The sequence below is a fragment of the Neolamprologus brichardi genome, chromosome 13 (assembly GCF_056152115.1).
Source record: "Neolamprologus brichardi isolate AB-2024 chromosome 13, ASM5615211v1, whole genome shotgun sequence".
In the NCBI taxonomy this organism is placed as follows: domain Eukaryota; kingdom Metazoa; phylum Chordata; class Actinopteri; order Cichliformes; family Cichlidae; genus Neolamprologus; species Neolamprologus brichardi.
In genome coordinates, this window is record NC_142116.1 from 31,158,452 (window position 1) to 31,176,876 (window position 18,425).

Genomic DNA, 18,425 nt, shown 5'->3' on the forward strand with positions numbered 1-18,425 from the left:
AAGTATTGTGTAACTTTGTCAGGAGATGTGGGTACCACAGTTTAGGTAGTTAATGAGAATGACTTCAAATTTATTGACATAATCAGGCTTCTTCTATTTCTGTGCCCATCAGTACTGTTTAAAAATCAAAGTAATAGAAAGTTAGAAAGAGAGGCTGCTTGCTGTAATAATTCCTCAGTCGTAAGCCATCAGTGTGTCTATGCACACCGTACAAGGTCAGTGGAGCTGCCGTCTGATTTCCACCAAGAGGGTTAATGTGGAGGAGCTCCACCTCTCCTCTTGTTGGTTCTTACATTCACATCAAAATAACATCCACTCTGCTTTCTCCTTCCCAGCGTGTTCATCCTGCCTCAGCCACAAACGCAACGAGTCATCTGAACCACGGAGAAGTCGTCCTTCAAGGTAAAGATCACAGCATAGCTCACTGCTGGTTTGCAATTCTGTGGTGGAAACTGTGTCTACTTGATACAAAACAGTCTTCATAGCCTGCACAAAGACAAGAAAACATCTAAAAGTATATCTTTGGAATACATTTTCTAAAACAAACATATTGTTAAATGTGAGGACTGTCTGTTCGCTGTACTCTAGGGAGAAAAACAATCTTTGACAGTTGTTTTGAAAACACTTGGCATCAATTTGAAGTGTACACAATTAGTTATTAATACATGCAAACTCACCAGTGGAATCCTTCAAGGTGGAGTCTTCATCATCAGTGATAAATAAATGCAAATCAGCTGTGCTGCAAACACACTCCTGTGAGGAGCCGTGTTAAAGCAAATGTCTCATTCATCAGTTTGTGGACTGACAGTGCTTCAGGCTGAAGCCTCAGTAATCCACTCAGCGACTGCTCTGCTTCCTTTCATTCTGAAGAGTCATTTGAAAGACCGACAGGAAGGGCGGGAGGCTCAGAACTCGTAGACAATCAGCCAGATAATAAGGATGATCACTATTATTACGTCTATAAACAGCATCTAATCGGTGCAGTATGCAAGCATTACACTCTAGTGTTTTGGTGGAGCACTGAGTAATAATAATAATCTTATTTTTCTTCTTGTTATTATTACTGTTACTATTACCACAATCCCTTCATTTCCTTTCATCTAAGCAACAACGCCCAGACCTCCTCTCTAGTTACCTCATCCAGGTTATCCAAAGAAACACGGGCATTTCCAGGCCGGCCAAGACGATCTATCACAAGCAGCTCACCACAACAGCATGCTTGTAAAATGCCGGAGTTCTGTTAATGTAGAGGTTTGGCACTCTACACTATTTGAGCCCCACTTGAATGACTGCACTCTTCACTCTAAGGGAGAGGCCAACCACCCTTCAGAGAAAGCAGATTTCTGCTGTTAGTATATTCTCAGTCTTTCAGTCACTCAAAACTCATGAGAACAGGGATGTAGATCGACTGGAAAATTGATAGATTTGCTGTTACACTGGGCTCTCTTCACTACAGCTTCAGTGTCACTGCAGCTGTAGTCTGTCCATCTGTTAATCTCCTGCTCCCTTCTCACTTGTGAACACAACCCTGAGATGCTTAAACTCCTCCACATTGGGCAGCCACTCATCCCTGACCTGGGACAATGCAAACTAAGATCTTGCATTGCTTGTACAGGACCGAATGGGCCAGACACCCACAGTCCTGACTCACACCCCGAAGGATACCAGAAAGGAACGTGGTTGAACTCCTGGAAGTCAAAAAACTGCATGCAGACTAAACAACAAAACAACTTACCTTTCAAGCACACAGACATTCCCAGGATGAGGATGAGGAGTGTGGTCCCCCTGTAATTAGAGCACACCTCCCAGTCCCCCTTCTTAAAGATGGGAATCAACACCCCAGTCTGCCAACCAAGAGGCACTGCTCCAGATCTCTAGGCAACGTTACAGAGGCATGTCAACCAAGACAGTGGGACGATATCCAGAGCTTTAAGGAACTCAGGGCACAACCATCCTCGTCCCCATGGATGGGTCTCCCTCTCCCTGAGATTTTTAGTAGAAGAAATAAGATGACACAGCAGAGCCTTTGTTAGTCCCAGAATTGAGAAAGTTACATTTTTACAGCAGCAGAGTGGACAGGGCTTGAATAAATCAATACAGTGGTTTGCAAAAGTATTCGGCCCCTTGAACTTTCCCACATTTTGTCACATTACAGCCACAAACATGAATCAATTTTATTGTAATTCCAGGTGAAAGACCAACACAAAGTGGTGAACACGTGAGAAGTGGAACCAAAATCAGACATGATTCAAACATTTTTTTACAAATAAATAACTGCAAAGTGGGGTGTGCGTAATTATTCAGCCCCCTTTGGTCTGAGTGCAGTCAGTTGCACATAGACGTTGCCTGATGAGTGCTAATGACTAAACAGAGTGCACCTGTGTGTGATCTAATGTCAGTACAAATACAGCTGCTCTGTGACGGCCTCAGAGGTTGTCTAAAGCTGTGTCCCAATTTAGGGTCTGCACGCTTGAAGTACGCGCATTACGCGTACTACGTACTATAAGTACGAGAAGTGCGGAAGTGAGAGGCGTGTGAAATGGGACGGTCTAGCCTTCGTTGCGCTGTTCAGGTTGCCTAGCAACCATGATACTAACCGCGAGAAACGTTACATACAGCTTTGTGTGACAGAAATGAGAAAAATGTTTTGTTGGTCATTCATTTTTTTCATGACATCACTTTGAGTATCTGAGGCTGAGACCACAGGACTGTAAAACATGATTCAAGGGCTTCATTTCTGTACTGAACAGTCATTTAAGATTAGCTAGTAAATAACAATTAGCTAATGTTGTTCATGAGACTAAAATCATCTCACCGTGGTAATGTAAATATAATATGGCCAATATTATAGTATTGTCAGATTATTATGATATATATATATATATATATATATATATATATATATATATATATATATATATATATATATATATATATATAGGCTTTAAAACCAAGTTAACGTTGTAAGTACAAACATCACTAATGTCACACAACTTTGCCACATGTGGCCAACAGCAATGTTTTAATGTTCTTCGTTATTAAACATTCGCACATAATTAAGTGACGTCATATTCAGTACTTACTTTTGACAGTTCACTCTTCGGCCGCTCCCTTCTGCCGTATTTTGCGGCAAAATTATCCACACCCACCGCCGCGCTATGAATTGTGGGATATATGGGACCACGAAGCGTGCACCGGACCACGCTTGATATTTGGGGAAATCGACGGCACATTTGGAGTATGCATTTGAAGTACACTTCGAATTGGGACAGCCGTCGTCACGTGGCGGTGACATAATCGCACTTGAAATGCGTACTTCAAGCGTGGAGACCCTGAATTGGGACACAGCATAAGAGAATATTGGGAGCAACAACAACATGAAGTCCAAAGAACACAGCAGACAGGTCAGGGATAAAGTTACTGAGACATTTAAAGCAGGCTTAGGCTACACAAAGATTTCCCAAGCCTTGAACATCCACGGAGCACTGTTCAAGCCATCATTCAGAAATGGAAGGAGTATGGCACAACTGTAAACCTACCAAGACAAGGCCGTCCACCTAAACTCACAGCAGAACAAGGAGAGCGCTGATCAGAAATGCAGCCAAGAGGCCCATGGTGACTCTGGACGAGCTGCAGAGATCTACAGCTCAGGTGGGGGAATCTGTCCACAGGACAACTATTAGTCGTGCACTGCACAAAGTTGGCCTTTATGGAAGAGCGGCAAGAAGAAAGCCATTGTTAACAGGAAACCATAAGAAGTCCCGTTTGCAGTTTGCCACAAGCCATGTGGGGGACACAGCAGACATGTGGGGGACACAGCAGACATGTGGGGGACACAGCAAACATGTGGGGGACACAGCAAACATGTGGGGGACACAGCAAACATGTGGGGGACACAGCAAACATGTGGATGAAGCTGCTCTGGTCAGATGAGACCAAAATGCAAAACACTATGTGTGGAAAACTAACACTGCACGTCACTCTGAACACACTCTTGTGAGTTTGCTGCTAAGATCTAAACATGATTTTATAATGTGTGGCTTTTTATGGAGCTTTCAGATGGAGATATGAGAGAACTGGTGGTTATTGTGGTGTATTTTGTAATCTAATAGCACCAGGACACTTTGAAGGGCAAGTTGCTGAAATGTAGCTATCATGTCATTGTTTACTGTATGAGATGTATGGATATCCATAAATCAATATAATCAGGTGACCCTGCATTGATTTCACAGTATTTATCAAATAACATTCACAGAAAACTGCTCGTTGTGTTGCACAACATACGATATGTTGGATGAACCAGTTTTCGTCTGAGTTTGTGGCTCTGAAGTGCACTACACTGTTGTACTTGGAGAAGACTCTGAGTTTCTTTGATAAACCTGGTAGATAAGGGATGACTGAAGAAGCTTCTCAGATGAGAGGTGAAACGTCTTCAAGTAACTTAAAGAAGTCCAGACGCTTTTCTTTGCAAGCTCCTTTGACTACGATGACCTGGATGACTGAGAACCTTCACAGACAAGGCATGACAATGTTTCTTCCTTTGTCATTTTTTTCTCCCTACTTTGTGTCTGACCTCCTTTACTGTACACCTTTGCCGATTTGATGAAAGCCCAATTGGGATAACCACATGCTTTAAGACCTCCTGAACCCAAAACCTCTTCTGATAATGACCCACACCCATTTTCACAACTTGGCTCATGTGATTAGGTACATGGTCAATAGTGGGTCAACACCCAGGACCGGGCTCAGCTGTATGTCATTGGGGAAACTCCACCAATGTGTCTTAGAACTGAGGAAGCTTCTCAGGCTACGTCCACACGTACCCGGGTATTTTTGAAAACGCAGATTTTTCTATGTGTTTGCACCTTTCGTCCACACGTAAACGGTGTTTTCGGTCACTGAAAACGGAGATTTTTAAAAACTCCGGCCAGGGTGGATATTTTTGAAAACTCCGTTTTTGCATTTACGTGTGGACGAGGAAAACGGAGAAAACGCAGCGTCAAAGGTGTGCGCCTTTTTTGACGTCACACTGTGCGCCACGTTATTGTTTCGGTGAAATGAATTTCTACAATACTGTTACTGTTAATTGTTCTCTGCAGTGTTTAAATGCTTACATATACACACACAGTTACTGTCCCTCCACACATACGACTCGGTTCTGCTTCTATGCCCCAGCTTTGTTTACTATTTCCCACCGAGGCTTCTAGACTTCTGATTGGCCAACATTTCTGCACAGTTAGGAATATAGCGCCACCTGCTGCTTTGGCATGTTCCTAGCAGCGTTTCCCTTCATTTCTGCCTTTACGTGTGGACGGGATTATTTTTTAAAACAAAAACGGAAAATCTCCGTTTTCAAAAATACCCGTGTAGGTGTGGACGTAGCCTCAGATGAAAGATGAAACATTTGATTTTCCAACTCAGAAATTTCATAGGCGGCAGAAACATTTGATCCACATTTGTAGAGCTATCCATGTTCATCATGTGGTTTTTGATTAAGTATATGGTTGACTCACCGCAGTCCAGCTGCCTTTCTTCTCCAGCTCCTTAGATTTTTTAATGTGATGAAAATGAAATTTTACCTCTCGCAGCTTTAACTTTTTCCCAGAAAACAATTGCTGATGTTCCAGGCAGATCATTATAGTCTACATATAAATCCTACAGTTTAAAAAAAAAAAAGGATCTTTAAGCAATGATGTTTTAAATCTCCAGTTTTTACTTGGTGAAATAACCTTCTTATTTAGTAGAATTAAAGACACAGGAGCATGATCACTGACAGCTATAGGATGTTTCTCAGTGTGTGAAATGTCACATTTTGTCAGGCAGCGCTGCGTGGCAGGCAGGAGATGAGGACTCAGGCAGGACTCAGACACAAGGGATGAACTCAAAACCACAGCTTTATTTGCTGGCACGGGGAAACGAGCAAACTAAACTAAACTAAACTGGGAAATAACAAACTAAAATCACAGGGAGCTCCACACAGCATGAGGGACGACATGACACTGACTCAGAGAAACAGGGTTTAAATACACTGGGAAGTAAGGAGGGGATGAGACACAGAAGGAGGGCACAGCTGGGAGAAATCAGAACTGACGAGACAAGGAAGCAAAGCAGGACACATTCACATTAGACACGGACCTTCAAAGTAAAACAGGAAGTATAACACAGACGCGAACTTGACACGGTGGAGACAGCAACTAAGAAACACAGAAACATAAACCATAAGAACCAAGGATCCAAGGAGGGAAATACTGAGCATGGAAAACAAGAAACTAGACTCGAGGGAGAAACAAAAGACCAACCATAAGAACATAAGTCACAATACAGAGTGACAGAAATCACAAGAAACTCAAAACATGCGAAGACACACGGACAGAGGGGGCACAGAGAAACATGAGGGGCAAGGGATCAAAACTAGAAACCATAGAATAACATGAGTACAAAACACAAAAATCAGACAGAACTAAAAACGCTGGGTCAGGAGACCCAGGACACATTTAGCTGCTGTCTAGAAAATAATCCAGATGAGAGTTCGACTGCTGGACATGTAAACTCGGGTGAAGAGATTATCCATTCTGAAAAGATATCTATAAACGTGAATGTTTGGGACAGGGAAGAATGAGGATCCTGAAGGAGTAATAGCACATCATCTGCATAAAGGAGAATTTTGTGTTCTGTGTTAACGTTTGAAATCCCCTTAGTGTTGCTATTTTATCTTATAGCGTGAACTAGTGGTTCAATGAATAATGCAAATAGAGATGGAGCCACAGGACATCTTTGCCTGATAGCATTCAGGAGAGTGAAGCTGACCTGTCCGTGGTGACTGCCTTTGGGGATGTGTAAAATGCTTTTATCCAACCAGTAAATGATTCTCCAAACCCAAATCTTTCAAGTGCTGCAAATAGAAATTATTGAACTCTAGTATTGCTGAATTTGTGAATATCTTCCATATTTGGTTCGTGGTCAGACGTGTTTATATAAAAATCCCCCACCCCCCCACCCCCACCCCCATAGAACAATGGGAAGACTTGCTGAGTCCTCGATAACTGTGCTTGTTGTTGGGTTGTTGTTGTTTTTTTGTTTGTCAGATATTTACCAGAATTATTATTGTATTCAATGTTGTCATGTCTCAGCTGCTGTATAAGAATTTTTCTCTTAGTGTTGTTGTTTAGCTCCTATGTTTGTTCTATGTTTGATCAGACTTAAGTGTATTCTCAATCATCTGGTGACGGTTTAACCTCCAACCATCACACAGGCCATACTCTTCCATGCTTTGGGATTACAGTGGATTACCAAACTTGAATGATTTTTGCCTGACTTCCAACTCCACAGATTTTCCAACAGAAACATTTGATCCACGTTTGTAGAGATATGATGAATATGGATATGTGGTTTTTGATTAAATATATGGTTGACTGTGCATGTCTGGACATGTGTGAGTGATGATTAAAAGTGTAGTTTTAATGTGCAGTGGTGCTATTGTGTAGGGAGTGGCAAAGCAATATAAGAGGCGTTTGCATGTTTCCTGAATTTCTAGTGGGTTGATCATTTATAATTGTGAGTTCCTTTCAGTTCTTTTCCTTGTTTTTTTCACTAGTTCTTTGTGCTTTTAATGGTTAAATTTAGCAGTTACTTATCTTGGTTTGTTGGCGTCTTTTTTAACAGCACCGAGACGGTGGATGTGATAAAGGTTATTTGGTTGACTGTGGGGATCTTAAGCTGAGCCATCATGAAGTCCTTCAATATGGATTATAACTCAATAATAATGTTTCTGGACTAGTGATAAGTAGCTTATTGTACCTTAAGCGTGAATGTAAATATAATATTGTTTGTTTCATCCTTTTGTTTTCTGTAGTTGCGGCTGCAACTTATTCAGTGACAGTCATCATCAAGTCCTGAAACTTGTTAATTCTCTTAGGTTAGAGAATCTGATTACAAACTATTTTTAATATCCTGAAATTCGTTGTGCAACAGTTAAACGAGTCTGGCAGCATATGACAGCAGCTTCTGATCTCTAAGAAATAATTTATTCAGTCTGGATTAGCAAACTGGTGAATGCATCCAGTGACCAATGGTATTTTGATGAGTTTGTCAGTGACTGTGGGCTGGAGTAATATGTGACCTTTGCTAGTCTATCAGAAGCACAGGCAGCTCTTCTCAGTGCCTGATAGGATGCTGATGTCATGATAAATGGAGTTATCTCTCTTTAGCAGTTAAATATGGACAATTCAGCACAGTTAAATAGGTGCTTGGCCCCATATTCAGTACAAACCCAGAGTGTTTTGTTTAGACACACTAGATTTCCATTCCCATCAGTTTAGTTATAGAACAACTCCACCAAAGTCAGAATTCTGTCAGAGCAGTACAACAGGTGACGTTTTAACATGACTCATATAGATAAGGATGGAGAATATTTTTTAGCTACTTAAACTCCTCCAGTTATGACATTTTGTGTATAGCTGACATAAACATGAAGGCTGGGATAATGAGCGAGATACCAGAACTGTAGCCGTCTGTTCAGTCTTTGGCTGATCTAACATCACAACAGGTCTAGAATAGCAGCCATGAAAATGGGATCATAAAAAACAAAAACTTTTCATCGATTTATTTTGGGTCTATTATATATTGATTCTATCATTCAAGTCTGTCCTCTGCTTTTTATAAATCCCAGCTACCATAGGGCGGGGTGTGGGGTGCACCCTGGACAGGTCGCCAGTCTGTTGTAGGACCAACACACAGAGACAAACAGCCGTTCACAACTGTAGATCATTTAGACCAGGGGTCGGTAACCTTTCTGATGATGAGTGCATCTAAAATTTCCTCAGAAGTCAGTGTGCCATATGATGCATTAGCAATAAATTTAATAACGCTCTATATGAACAGTTACACACTATATAGAACAACTTTATAGATTATATTTGTTCACAGATGTTTGCAGCTGTCAGCGAATAGTTATCAGTTATTCTTAAACAAAAAAGACTTTTTATCCATAACAGCAAATGAACTGAACAACAGAAAATACAAATGCTATTTATGGTCTCCTCACAACAATGATAAAATAAACTGGGCCAATATGGCATGTTTGTTAATACAGAGACACACATGTTAATGTGATCTCTGGTCTCCCACTCAGAGACACAGGTCTCCCAGTGTCCAGCATTCAGACCTGAGGACTCATGTGAGAGAAAATCTGCTCACACAGACATGTAGAGCCAAATACTGTCAATAAGGCCTCTGCAATGTTCTGAAGACAGTTACACTTGTCAGGTAGTGACGTCCAGCAGGTGAACATGCAGCTCCATGAACACGCACAGCTAAGGATTCCAGCTGCATCTGTAGTTCTGCAAACTTTGACCCCACAGAGTCGAGCTTTTCAGTTCAATCAGCTGCATTTCGATGTCCTCTGTGTCCAGCCCGTTAATGCGAGACAAATCCAGCTGCTCATTAAAGCTTTCTGGTTTGATCAGAAAAGAAAACATTGGTCCAAACACCTGAAAGTCCCAAAAACACATTGTGAATTCTGTCTCGAGTCTACGGATGTATCCGTGGTGCTGATGCTGTGCTGAGCGGACAGCTCCTGAAGCATTTGAAGTGTCGGAATGTGGAAATTTCAACATCGCTTGAAAAAACTGCCAGCTAGCAACGTCCCTCTCACCGGTAGGCGAAGTTATTTTTAGCCAATTACAAGTTGAATCTGGTAGTTGGGTTTGTTAGCTAAGATACCATCATTAAGAAGCGGCACAACTAATGTGTCTATGCGAGCTAATTTGCGAAGTGCACTTGTTACGCAACTTACGAATTATTATTAAGAATGACCGAACTCTCACTAGCCAGTATCAGAAGATCTAGGATCGGCAGGAGCCCAAGGTATAAACACCAATAAGGAGAGACCACACCACAATAGACTGTTCACAAATTTGTTATATTTGACACACAGCAGCTGCAACAAATGTAATGAAAGCAATAAAATAAAATATAAAAATATTTCCCCCAAAATAACAAACTAAATAAAAGTGCGCGCATACAGCTTTCTCTGAGTCAAATGTATGAGTGAATAATGTCTGGTAACTGATGGATCGTTGGGGCCCGTTCAGTTTGTTTAACGTTTATCCTACCACACTCCGATGGAGGAAGAAAGTTCGTAGTCCTGCAGGTATCTGAAGCTTCAATGGGAACGAAACTTTGACTTCAATAAAACCTCGGGAAATCCTATTGGCTCGCCATCCAGTTAACTGGAACTGTGGAATCACTGCTCCTCGATGGGCTTGCTTCAGACTGGGTCCGTCTGTCGAGTCTTCCTTTTACCAGATAACAAAAAAAACCTGACCTATAAACAGGTCACAGGTCCATATAGTCACATACACCGTTGTGAAACAGCCACACTTACTTAGAACATTCAGAATGAACAATAAGTATCAGTGTAACTCAGCTAGCTCTGTTGCACAACAAAATTATATCACTGCAGCATCACATCCTCTTAGGTGAGCTATAATTTTATCAACCTGAAGGGTTGACAATGTTCACAAAAACACCGCTTCTAGAGCTACCACTGTAGCTGCAGTCAGCAACTCAGAGTAGCTCACCAGACTTGTACATTATAAACAACTCAAAGAACACAACTGAAAATACAAGAATCGTCTTACAATTTAATTAAATTGTTACACATAAAACTGATTAGGACCATTTCTTTTGTTTTTGTTTCTGTTTTTTTTTTCTTAAACGTAATACGGTTGCAGTCGCTAGCCATTCACACACAGAAACACATTCAATTCTGCTAGCATGAGCGCTAGCTGTTAGCTTAGCGGCTAGCGGACTTTCCGTCCCATCAAGTCTGCCCTTTTATCCTTAACAAATTAGGTTTTCCCCACTTTTCGTACTCACCGTTGACAGGGTGAAACTCTGAACGACCCAAAACAACTGCAGCAGACTTGCTTTTAACTCCTAGCGATTCGGGAACATTAGTTTCTCTGGCACATGGAAAAAAAACCTACTTTCCACTGCTGTTTTTTTCTAGCTGGGCTACACACTGCTGGCCCGGTCATTTATTTTTTAAAACACCTTCTCAGATTAATTCACTGCGTGTCGTGCCCAGGGCTGGACTGTCGCTGTTGTGACGGTGATGTACAGTCTTGTTGTTATGATTTCTATACATTTGACATCAGATAAAAACTTTGGTTGTAAGATTCAGATAATTATTTCATAAAAGTGAGGCATTTTAAATGAGAATAAGAAAGAAAAGTATGTCTTTGTGCCCCCTTTTCCCTGTTAATGCCCTAAAATAAAGTTCACTATCAGTAACATCATAGCACCTATACATTTGCACTGTAGTTAGTGAGGTTTACTTTATTTAGTGTTTTATTTAAACCTCCCTCACTTCAACTGCTACTGACCCTGTGGTAGCTGGAATAGGCTCCTGCTCCCAGTGCTTATCTCTTCATATTCAAAACTGTAGTGAAAGTTAAAAAAATAAAAATTGAACACTTGGAGTCAGCTTCAATATTACATCTGCTTCATTTGTTGCGAATTGCAGTTAGCTGGACATGAAACTGCTCGGCAGTCAATTCTCTCATTCATGTCTGCAGGGCTATCTGTATGAATGGCTTTTATTTCTAAAGAGTTGGTGCAGTTTTGTAAAATTTCTTGAAGTAAAGTTGGAGTCTGTGCTTCAATCACATATTGATTGTTTGATTTCAAAACTTTACTGAGATTCTGTACAGAGATTTGTCCAATAAATGATGGCTCTAACTGTACATACTGATGATATAATATATGATGTAGTCATATTGGTGTGTCTCTCTTTGTTGGGGAAGTTTTTGCCATTTATCTGTCTGTATTCTTTTACTGCACATTGTACTTGTGCTCCATTTCCTTACTGCTCATGTCCTAGATCCGGCTGTAACAACCTTCAACATCAAAAGAGCCATTTCAGCTCCTTCTACCAAACAATGAGACAAAAAGAGAAAAAACCCATGTGACAAGGGGGATATGGGCAGATGCCAGATGTAATTGGGAGAGGATTCATTAATACACATGTGAATTAGTTACGGTTAACTGTAAATTACGTCTGTGGTTGCTGACGTCTGCCCTGGACCTTAGTGGAGGTTTGATTTCAGTTAAATTCGATCATGTGCTTGGTGATTTTTGCACGTTAGCTACAGATGGACTAACGGTTTTAGATTCAACACAACAAAAAAATGCTCAGTTAGGCAGAATTGATGGTTTGTAATTCAGCTGCAGCGTCATCATTAAAAACCGGTTGGCACTAATGCAGCACACGTGTTATAGTGTCAGTTACAGAATCATCTGTTATGGACGTATAATAATTATAAAGAGTGTGTTGATCAACTGTGGGCTGTGTTTCAGTTGTTGTTCATCTAACACGGCCTCGGATGTGAAAAGCCACACAAAACACGTTTCTATCCAAATGTCCTTCACAGTGTTTCCCTCCCCCTTTCCTGTCTGGCTGTCTGTCTGGTATGTTGGCTAATCAACAGAGGAATGCAGCCTCCCTGACCAGGCCGTAAGTCCTGCTGCTGTTTTCTGTTATGTCTGCCTGTGCTGTTCACCACTGTGATGTCACACACTTTTTTTTAACACTTTTCACTTCACCTGCAGAACTGTCCAGATGGATGGCAGGGTGCATGTGTGTGTGTTCCCATGCCATCTGCTCATAATCCCCCCAGCACACACACGTGCACACACACACACACACGCACACACACACGCACACACACACACACACACACACACACACACACACACACACACACACACATATGCATACACACACACACATGCACACACACGCATTCACCCTAGCCTTCCTTGCTTTAAACGGAGCTGGAACCTGCTACTGGCCCTCTGGGAATTGAGTCACATTAAGACTAACACACACACACACACACACACACACACACACACACACACACACACACACACACACAATCATGCAATAGTAACAAGCAAGACAAACATGGATAGCCAGCCTGCTTCAGCTACAACAGCTTGCAGCAGGTTTATCTTGTGTTTAGTTCTACATCAGGATCTTAAAACGGCTCAAACTGAACATGTCTGATGACAGACTACTGGGGATCTTTTGTGATCTAAGAACCACACCCATCTGTTTCCAGCTGAGAATCTGCATCGTATAAACCGTGTCCGTCTTGTTCTTCTATTAACTGGCCAAAAATAGAGGATTATCTCCAGATGTACATGAAATGTAACAGCTCTACATCCTGAGCAGCTATATGTGCCTTCTGAATTTGCACTCATAAAATGTCTTTTTTGACTTCCTAGACTTGTCATTTAAATGTTTAAAAACTGCAGCTTTCTGTGTCCTTAATCCCAGCTAGATTTGATGCCTCGTGGATCATATACAGAACCGGTTAAACATTTTAGAACATCCCAATTTGACCAGTTATTTATTGCAGTTTAAGTCCAATGAATAGCTTGAATGGTACAAAGGGAAGTGAAGAACTGCCAGAGGTTAAAAAAAAAGAAAGAAAAGGTAACGTTACCCCAAACTAAAAAATCATGTAAATTTCCAAATTATTTAAAAGAAATAGAGTTTTCAGCGAACACAACATGGGTTAATAATTTAAAGCTGTTCTGCACTAATGGAGGTTGATCAAGCCTTAAAAGCTGGTGCTACTAATTACTACAGGTGTTCCAACTTTACTGGATTACTTACAGCCCCCTCTGTCTGCATGAAACCAGTGTTGGAGCACACTGTGGTACCATACCCTCGTGAGCAAGAGTTGAAACAGTATTGTGCTGCAGAAAGTAGTGTGTTGCTACAAAAATGGGGAGAAAAAAGTGATTAACAACAGAAGAAAGAAAGACCGTCATAACACTTAAAAATGTAGGTCAAGGTTTGAGAGGATGAGCTACAGCAAGATAGCCCTCGCTAAGCCATGAAACACCGCCATTGGGCTACTGAAGACTGGAAGAAGGTATTATGGACTGATATAATCAAGATTTGAAATCTTTGGTTCATCATGCAGGATCTCTGTACACTGTTGAGTAGGTGAAAGGACGGTTACACAGTGTGTGGCATCAACTGTCAAACATGGAGGAGGAAGTGTGATGGTCCGGGGCTGTTTTGGTGGAATCAGGGTTGGTGACTTGTACATAGTGAGAGGCACCCTGAACCAAAACCACAGCATTCTGGAACATCATGCAGTACCTTCTGGTATGTGCCTAGTTGGTCAGGGGTTATTGTTTTGCCGTTAGTCAAGATGTTGGGTGTGGAAGAATACAAAATCACTCTAACCTTGACAAAGCCAGTGTTTTTTTTTTAAGAAAAGCAATAAAAAGGAAGGAATATCATTCTGGTTATCTGGAGGTCACATCTGTGAATGTAGCTCCAATAAAGAGCAACATTTTCATCAAATGTTTAGTACATTGACACTTTCATTAGTCTGTAATCATAGAGAATGTTTACCTGTTGCTTCAGTCAGCAGTAGGATCTATATTGGAGTTTCCAGAGAAAGGGACGGCACAATAGTGATGATTTTATTAATTATTTATAACTATTCATTCATTCAGCTGAGTACAGTAAGGCTCAAAAGCAGTCTCGTGTTTCTACACCTCAAAAAAAACACATTTCTTTTTTAAATAACAAAATCATTTGTTAGCTGTTGGATTGTGAGGTGTTTTGTGCAAAATATCCCACTTCAGTTTCACAGGAAGATATATGCAGAAGAGACATTATTCTGACTTCTTACTCTTTAAGATCAATATTAAAATATATATATATAAAGAACATTGCCTGGTAACAAAAAAAATCACATTTACTTGTACAGTGGATTTCTGTGGTTGGATAAACAACTACAACTCTTCCCCCCCAGACAGCAGATGCAGCACAGACAAACGTTGTGGTTTAGTTTGATTTATTTGCTCAAATGATTTAATTTTAGTTGATAAAGCTGTAATTTAGGCCTGTGGATTACTAACTTAGATTTAAGTTATATGATTTATAGAAAGTGTGCAATAGTTACTTAAACTAATTTAGGCAGGTGCATAAATTTGGGCACCGTTGTCGTTTTATTGATTTGAATACCTTCAGCACTAATTATTGGAACATAAAATTTGTTTGGTAAGCTCATTGACACTTGGCACAGGTAAATCCAGTCATGAGAAAGGGTCTTTAGGGTGGCCAATTACAAGTTTCTCTCCTCTTTGCATCTTCTCTCGAGAGTGGCTACATGGGAGCCTCAAAACAACTCTCAAATGACTTGAACATCATGGTTTAGGGGAAGTATACAAAAAGCTATCTCATAGATTTCAGCTGTCAGTTTCCACTGTGAGGAACATAGTGAGGGAATGGAAGACCACAGGCACAGTTCTAGTTAAGGCCGGAAGTGACAGGTCAAGAAAAATCTTAGGTAAGCAGAGGCGAAGGATGGTGAGAACAGTCATAGTCAACCCACAGACCAGCTCCAAAGACCTACAACATCATCTTGCTGCAGACGGTGTCACTGTGCATCGTTCAACTATTCAGCGCACTTACTGAGATCCTGCCTCTCTTCCTTACTCCCACTCATCTTTGCTATCTTCCACTCTTCACTCACCATTGGTATCGTTCCCTCCTTATTCAAGATTGCTTCAGTCTCTCCCATACTGAAAAAACCTTCTTTAGACCCTAACAACTTTAACAACCTCCGTCCGATTTCTAATCCACCCTTCATCTCTAAAATACTCAAAAGTAGTTGCAGCTCAACTTCATTCACACCTGGTTAGTAATAACATCTACGAGAGATTTCAATCTGGTTTTCGTTCATGTCACAGCACAGAAACTGCTTTACTTAAAGTCACTAACGATCTTCTAATCGGAGCTGACTCTGGTCTACTCAGCATTCTCGTCCTTTTGGATCTGAGCTCAGCCTTCGACACCATCTCTCACTCTGTCCTTCTAAGCAGACCTTCCTCTCTCGGCATCTCTGACACACTCCTCGCCTGGATTCAATCATATCTCCTTGACTGCTCCCAGTTTATTCAACTGAAATCAATCCACTTACGTCTTTTCCCGGTCATTTCTGGTGTACCCCAAGGTTCAGTCTTAGGCCCTCTTCTCTTCAGAATATACATCCTCCCTCTAGGTACCATTTTCTGCAAATTTGATCTACTCTTTCACTGTTTTGCTGATGACACCCAGTTATATCTCTCCTGCAGACCTGATTCCTCCCTCCCACCTTCTTCCCTTACAGAATATCTATCCAAATTAAAATCCTGGTTTAGCTCTAATTTTCTAAAGCTCAATGAGAATAAAACTGAAATCTCCTTATTGGTACCAAATCCAACGTTTGAAGGCGAACCATTTCTCACTCACTATCAATAACTCCACAGCTTTCACTTCTCCTCAGGTTAAGATTAAGAGCCTCGGTGTTATCTAGACAGTTCACTTTCCTATAAATCTCACAACAAAAATCTCACCCGTTCTGCCTACTTCCATCTACTTAACATTAACAGATTACTTCCTTCTCTTTCCACCCAGTCTACGTCCATTCTTGTCCACAGTCTCGTTACCTCCCGTATTGACTACTGCAACTCTCTTCTGCATGGTCTCCCCCAAAAATCCCTCCATAAGCTTCAACTGGTTCAGAACTCTGCTAGCACATCACCCCTGTTCTTCAGGAACTTCACTGGCTCCCTGTGAAATTCCGGATAATATTCAAACTTCTGCTCACCTTCAAGGCCATTCATAACCTTGCTCCTCCTCACCTTTCTGACCTGTTAACCACCACCTGTTCTGCCCGTTCACTTCGATCTTCTTCTATCCAGCTTGCTGTACCTTCCTTCCGCCTCACCACCATGGGAAGCAGAGCTTTCAGCTGCTCTGCTCCCAGGCTGTGGAGCTCTCTACCCCCAAATATAAGAAACATTGGTTCTCTCCCCCAGTTTAAATCTCAACTCAAAACCCATCTGTTCAAATCTGCATGTTCACTGTGAACCCACTGTATCTTGTGCTTTTGTTTTATTGTTCTTCATTGTGTCATTGTTCTGTTATGTGTTTTATCCTATTGTACAGTGTCCTTGGGTGTCTTAAAAGGTGCTTTATAAATAAAGTTATTTATTATTATTATTATTATTATTATTATTTGTATTTTACTCAAGAGCACCGTGTTTGAGACGGGATGTGCTTGATACAGTGCAGCCCTGGCACTTGAATAACTTTAACCCTGAAAATTAAAAGACTTACTTGATAATGATAATAGCTCAAACATCTATGATATATATGTTTGATTAATCCTTGTGATGAATTAGGCTGAAACTTTGAATTCATTGTTTGGTTTTCACGGTTCCTCCTAAACAGTGGTGTGTCTAGAAAATACTTGTTGGGGGGACCAGATAGGGGCACAGATTTGGAGAAGGGTGGCAGATGTAATTGGCAGATAATGTAAAAAAAAAAATTCTACCAACGGTTAACCATAATTCAATAACCCTACAAACATAATAACCGAATGCGCTTTTAACTCTCATTAGAATGAGATTTTAACCACTACGGTGCAAAGTTTTTAGATACTGCGTTGATAAAGTACAAGAGATACAATCAGTGCTTTGTCAGTGTTTATTCAGCATTCAAGGACAGCAATATTTACATAGTATTTTTACTGACATGTAGTGCACATATGTTTTGGGCAAAACATTTTTGAATATTAAAATACAAACATTTTTAACATACAATTGGCAAATTAGCCAATGCAAAACTTTATCTGCCTGTTAAAAAAAGACAACAACAACTTTCCTGATGTATGACCTTGACTAGAAGTCAGGGATGTCAGATTCTGGCTCTCATGGACCCCTATCCTGCACGTTTTAGATGTTACCTATACCAACATAGCCAGTTCAAATCAAATAATCCCCAAACGCCTATTTGTGCGAGTCTGTAAATGATTCTTTAAACCAGCTGTGTTGAAGTATGGAAACATCTGAAACCGGGAGGACAGGAGCCTTGAGAACCAGAACTGCACATCCCTGCATTGAACATGGCACAGGGGTGATTTACACTCTATTCATAACATGGAGCTGGCAGATAGGAAAGTAATGAGAGAAATTAGCTAGACCGCACAGTGTAGTGTAAGTGCTGCCTTATGGTAAACTTTGGTAATATTAATGTATAAAGAACAACACTGGCTGATGATGACATACAGTCAGCTGGCATGGTGACACTGCCAGTATTAACCTGCAACCAAACCTGCAGCTCCACACAGCAATGTTACGACGTGGATTATATCTTATAAATCATAACTCTTATGCTAGCTCCCCCCAGCAGTCTACTGTCTGAAGTATTCGACGGTTGCAGTAATTCTTTAAGTGTTATTTTTTCCTTGGTATTCTAATTTCACCGAAGTTTACTAAACTCAACAAACTTAATATTATTACCGGGACATTTATTCTCTCCTCATTTTCTTTCGCCGAAAAATTGT

The 18,425-nt window shown here is 40.8% G+C and overlaps 1 protein-coding gene across 3 annotated transcripts in view; it reads left to right on the forward strand.

The window, feature by feature from the left end:
* fhit (fragile histidine triad diadenosine triphosphatase) overlaps positions 1 to 18,425 on the forward strand; it is a 124,941-nt gene that overhangs the window by 8,927 nt on the left and 97,589 nt on the right. For 2 of the 3 annotated variants that reach the window (XM_087850450.1, XM_087850451.1), the window contains exon 2: positions 336 to 402. The gene's annotated coding sequence lies outside the window, so the exon portion shown is untranslated. Of the gene's footprint in view, positions 1 to 335; positions 403 to 12,434; positions 12,518 to 18,425 lie in introns of all 3 variants that reach the window. The other variant, XM_087850452.1, reaches the window with a different exon arrangement.